General features: G+C 37.9%; 1 long non-coding RNA gene across 1 annotated transcript; it reads left to right on the forward strand.

The window, feature by feature from the left end:
- Nucleotides 1-1,954: 1,954 nt before the first annotated feature.
- LOC123474335 lies at nt 1,955-2,936 on the forward strand. Its single transcript, XR_006648962.1, has 3 exons — nt 1,955-2,447; nt 2,508-2,582; nt 2,668-2,936. It is a non-coding gene; the product is annotated as an uncharacterized LOC123474335 (long non-coding RNA).
- Nucleotides 2,937-6,000: the final 3,064 nt, after the last annotated feature.

Consider the following 6,000-nt stretch of genomic DNA (forward strand, 5'->3'; position numbering starts at 1 on the left):
TCCATTAGGGCACCATTGGAAGTAGTGTTAGAATTATTTAGAGTAGTCCAATGGTGAAAGAGACCTTTATGTTTGTGCCCAGTGACGAAAGGGCCAACATTTAAGTAACTTTGGCTTTGGGCTGTTCACATCAACAAGTGTTTATTGCCTCAAACAATTCTACCAGTGACAATATTATAAAGATACCAAATTTATTGCAATTCCTTATCGGGAATCGAACACCGAATTCCGCCGTCGCAATTAGAGGCTCTACACATATGCCATCGGTATCGACAAAATTGTGCACAGGCAGCTGTGTAATTTATTTTGGGTAAAGAATATTACAGAGCCTAAATCCAACATTTCCAACTGTCGTTAAAAAAAAAACACATCACCCTGGGGGTTGCAAAATGTCCCGACCTGTTACTTGCCTTAAAGCGTAATAGCTTAAGGCATAAAAAAAAAATTCTAGACTTACCCAACCCTGCCTTATGTGTCCGTCACCCCGTCTACCCTCCCTCTTAAAGAAGACAAACAAAAAACCCTTTACCCCGCCAATAGGTAGCTTTAAAAAATTAAATTGGTGTTCGGATTTTTGTGCAGGATACTGTACATCGTGCTACAAGGGTCGTATCAAGTGGCTGAGACCTCAGCTTGTCTCAGCTGGTCTCAGTGAAAATTTCGACTAGATGGTTTGAATCACATTGTCTCAGCAAATTCTTGAAGCCTCTTCTCACTTTTTCTCAGTCTATGTAGACTAGAGCGTTTTAGGATCGGCCCTGGTGCAAATATGGGTTGACCTTGACGAGTTTAATAACGAAAGCTGCTGGCACGATAGTGAAAAACCTGAAAAATAAAGCAAAATAAAGTAAAAATTCACGGGGCACGGGGAAGGGCTCTATAAAATTATGGTATTAAATTGAAAAATTCATATGAATTATATATACCCGAAAATGCGTGTGTGTGAAGCACGTAAACAGTAGGGAAACAGGAAAACGAATGTTCACCTTCCTAGGGCGTACGACCTGACCCCTACCGGCAAGCAGGAGCATCGCTTTAGATGATTCCGCTCAGGCTTATGGAGCCGATTGCTGTCTTTACTTCGTAGTCTATGGTGCTACTTTACTCACTGGCTCTACCATGGACTACTCTAACTTAAGGACGGGATTCTTTCCCTATCTCGCCTTGTTAAAGGGTGTCGGGTGGCCTATTTTCATGAAAAAATGAAAAATACACCATTAAATGCAACTTTAAAAGGCGATTGTAACCATCTAATTTTTTCTTTATAAACTTATCATTTAAGAACATATTGCGATTTTAATTTTGGTAAGAGGGGGAACTGGGCGGGATGCAGGTGTCATCTATCAACCAAAAATCGCAAGTTCTTGCTGATTGACAACTGAACTCGCCAATTTTTTTTTCTAGCCCCAGTTCTATCTACTTTATTTTTATTTTATTTTTGTTTGTAAAATGCTCTTCTCTTTTAGCCGAAGAATTTCGTTTGCTGCCAGAAATTCGTCTGCTACGAGGGGATGAACAACAAACCATTCACAAACAATAGCTAAATAAAAATAAACCAGATAGAACTAGGGCTAGAAAAAAAATTGGGAAAGGAAAAAATGAATAGGGTACCCACTGCTAGGAAGAAAAGGGGGGAAATCTTAATAATATTTATGAAAACTTATTTTTTAACATGAAGAAGTTGGTTTCTCCATAAGACGCTGCAGCCGCAGCAGACCAACTTCGACACAAATGAGATTTTCGCATTTGTGGAGAACGTGCAACGTAGGATGTTTTACAGCTCTATTGTGCTCTTTTCAGTAGAAAAGTAAAATTTTAATTTAGTTTTAACTGTATAGTAGTGACGACATATTTTTATAATAATCAAAAACAAAAAAAAACAAAATAACGACACTAAACACTAATCGTTGGACTGTAACATTCAAATTTATTCACATTTTGCACAATACAAAAATACAGTTATAGCAGAGTCATAGAACCCTGGTTGGTTCACTATGGCATTCCCCCCTTGCAAAAAAGGGGATGCCTTGAGCAAGCCAAAGGTCGAAAAAATCTAGGTTTTGGGGGCGGAGCTTATTTTTTCCGCCAACGGTCGTAGCGCCGTCTGGGAGAATACTAAGAAACTTTCGGTAGTGAAGAGAACCGAGAGAACAGAGGGAAAAAATGGCGGCTAAGCGTCGGTGCGCTGTAGCTGGCTGTCAAGTGATGTATGGAAAAGAAAACTCTAAAGAAAACGGAATGACTTTTTTCCAGATTCCACCATCCTCTTTCACTGATTAAAAGTCGTTGGTTTCTTCCAGTAATTTGACGTCTAATTCCCGTTTGTGTAGTCGTCATTTTGACGATGCCGACATTGTGAAGGGTAGGACAATTGGGGGAACTTTTTTTCGCATTTGAACGTTGGAACTTGAAAAGTGATGCAAAGCCCAAGCATTTACTGAACCTTGGTAAGGAAAACAAGTCACCCTTTTAACTTTTCTCTCTGATAATAATACTTTTTTATGTAGATCAACCAGTGCCAACCCGAGAACTGAAGAGTTTTAGACAGCCATTTCAAGAGAGGCCCAACGATAACCACAAAGGTAGTTGATGTCACACTACAATTATTATTTTAACAGAGAAAATTGCATTTTGTATATTCATTACCATAATTTGAACCATCATTAGGGAAAACCCTGGTCCATCGGAACAATGTAAAACAGGGACTACAGACCAAGACCTTTTATCAATGTGGGCCTCGAGCACTAAAGAAAGAAGTTGGGCATGCTGGTGGCAGCAGTTGGTCTTGTCTATCGTTGCAAAGAAAAGATAAAGAAACGGTTTCATCAACGTCTTTTCTTGTTCCTCGCCAGATTCATAATATTTATTTTTTTACAATAACTAACGGGTAATTTTTTTTTGTTTTTAAGTGAAGAATAAAAAGATCTCCAACCTGATATCCCATTCCGAAATTTTGCTAGTCGTAACGAAGGAAAATTCAAAAAAGAAAGAAGGAGACGTAAGAAAACAGATGCTAATAAATAACACTGGACGTAGAGGTGCATATTGCATTGCATGCAACTGTTTCATTAAGAAACGAAAAAAAGATAAATAAATCTCGCCTGCATGATCAGCCCGGTGGCATTTGACCAAATGTCGGTTAGAATTTTTCCACATTTTTCGTTCAGGGTTCCTTGTTTGCTACAAGTTAAGTGACATAAGTCACTTTTCCATCAACTTTCTGTACCTGTTAAGTGTTTGTAATTCACAGATAAAGCTTTAAACTAATTTAAGCCTGTGCCGTATGCTCTTTTTACGAATGTATTTGAAAACAAAATTTAAAACACATTTGAACAATATCAATTTGTGATTGTTTGTCGTGTGTTTGGTGGTTTCACTTTAAAGACTTAGAAAATTCTCTGTGTTTATGTTAGAGACTCCTCCCAAACTTGATGGCTAAGTAAAATCCTTCGCAATTGGCCCAGTTGTTTTACAAAGGGATATTGTGATTGGCGAATACCTAACAAGCCCGGTAGAGGCAGTGCAAGCGTCGGAGCAAAAACTGCCATATGGCTTGCACAAGGTATCCCCTTTTTTGCAAGGGGGGAATGCCATAGTGAACCAACCAGGGTTCTATGACTCTGGTTATAGCAGATGAAATCTACCAACGACTGCTACGTTGCCGCGATGGCAACAACTGTAAAAAAAGATGCCCTATAGACTTGAACCAACATATTCATATCAATAAATCTCTAGATGGAGTCCTTAACCACTATCCTAACAACGATGCCAATTTGATTGTAATGGTGAAATGTAATGATGAAAATATTACTTAGGGGACACAAATCTTTTTCAAAGAGGTGATTTTTTACACTTACTGGAATTCTTTAACTAAAAGTTAAGGATTCTAAGATACTCTTAGTTAAGAAATACAAGGAAGCCCTGTTTTTGCTTAATGTTGTATTTAGGTTTTCGAAGCATTAGCAGTAGCGAGCGCCAGATGGTGTCGTCGTAACCCTTGTTTTTTCTATGATTAGTTGTTGCCAGGTAACGCGTCACCGCCATAGGAGGTATTCGAGTTTACAGGCCTTAAGCATTAAGTAGGCTTTGCTCTGACAGAAGCAACTTGGGGTGCGTTTTATCGTCAACTTTTGAGCTCAACCTGAACCTAAATTGAGCTCAATCAGTATTTCTTTTTAACCAATTCGTCACAGTTGAGCTCGATTTCCGTTTTATGGTTCACCAAAAGATCAACCAAGGTTGAGCTCTGCCAAATTGAGCGAACCACAGTCCAGACCATGGTTGAACTAAATCCAAGTTGGTTGACCCTTCCACTTTATAATAATTCATATTTTCTTTCATCTGGCAACACGTCTGGCCGAAAGGAGCAGCGCAGTCGAATTCGTCTGCTAGAGAGGGGGAGGAGGGAAAATGTCGACTGCTGGGCTTTACGTGGAGTGAGCCATCTCCTTATCTCTGGTATTATACGATTGTAAGCTGTAAGGATTAGGTAGCTTAGTGCCATAGTATTGTATTGTTAATAATAAGGCTTATGATTCAAATCTATCTGAGGTAAGATTGTTTTATTTTATGTAGTTAAATTTAATTAGTTAATAGTATAGTTAAATGAAGTAGATTGTTTATTTACTTTACTATTGAACGATACTTAATATTAAAAAATACATTTTAGTTAAGTATATTTCTATTTCAGTCCGATGATCATTTAGTTCAGTTATACTTACTAAAAGTATAGTATTGTTAAGTATGGTATATTAATTTATTTCAAGGAAAAGTTAGTTTAGTAATACTATACTAAACTTATTTAGTTATTATTTAGTCGTGTAATGTTACGTAAAACTAACATTGATTTCAGTATGTCTACAAACGGATCTATGTTTATGAGCTCGTCAAGTGATATTATCAAAAGTTAAAGTGACCAGCTTGAAAAGTTTTATTTTAAGTGCGAAAAAATGAAATCTAATGCGAAATCTCAAACTCCATTTGATGAGTTGTGTTGGACATTGTTAACAATAACAATGCTTTGTTCTGTGCTGACTTCAATGGATTTATATAAGTACTTAGTCGAAATCGGATTTATAGATAATACTGTTTCTTCGTGTTGTCTACATTGCTCTGGGAAACTAACATTGGTAACTATAATCACTTAATTATGTATATTAGGTATGTGATTAGTCATATGTGTAAAGCATCCTCCCTCTCGGGTGAATTACTTTACGGATTAAGACAAATGTATATTAACACGGAACTCGGAGGCGTTTACCCACAATTACGACAGTGTATTACTAGACTAGACCATAAAATATAAGGGAGACTACACGCATAAGAATACGAGAAACTAAAGGGGAACAAAGTGTAAATAGAGACAACGTAAATTGATCTTACCGTAGTAGCGCAAGCGATACGGGCGAATTTAAAGACGATAGTGATACGATTGGAATTACAACTCAGATAGGCACTTACGGAAACAGGTAGGTGGACAAACACTTGTAAGAGAAAATACTAAGGCAAGTTAGGCGTCGAACTAGTGTTGTTGAAGGCAACTGAACGTTTAGCGAGCTGCTAGTTGTCTGATCTTTTCTTAGATTTGTGGGTTCACCATGAAACCTCGCATCTCGTCAAAGTGGCGTGATGCTGTTGACGCGTCGCTATGTCACGCGTGCAGCCAATCAGAAAGTGTTTGTTTAATGGCTTGATTGGAGTCGCGCGTGGGACCAATCAAACGGATGTTTATTTAATGGCGTGATATGCGTCGCACGTGTGACCAATCACGGATGTTTGTTTAATGACGGGATGTGCGTCTCACGTGTGAGTCAGACAGCAGGTGTTCAATTGGGTCAACGCTAAGATGTCTATGACAAATGGTTACTATGCGGATTACAATATTCGAATAATATGCAAAAAAAGAGTAGATGCGAGAGAGTAAAATGTAGATATAATTATATGCCAAGGGAGGGTAAACATAATATAATAAGAATGTGGGTATCATAATTAAATGTATTT

The sequence above is a fragment of the Daphnia magna genome, linkage group LG7 (genome assembly GCF_020631705.1).
Source record: "Daphnia magna isolate NIES linkage group LG7, ASM2063170v1.1, whole genome shotgun sequence".
Classification (NCBI taxonomy): Eukaryota; Metazoa; Arthropoda; class Branchiopoda; order Diplostraca; family Daphniidae; genus Daphnia; species Daphnia magna.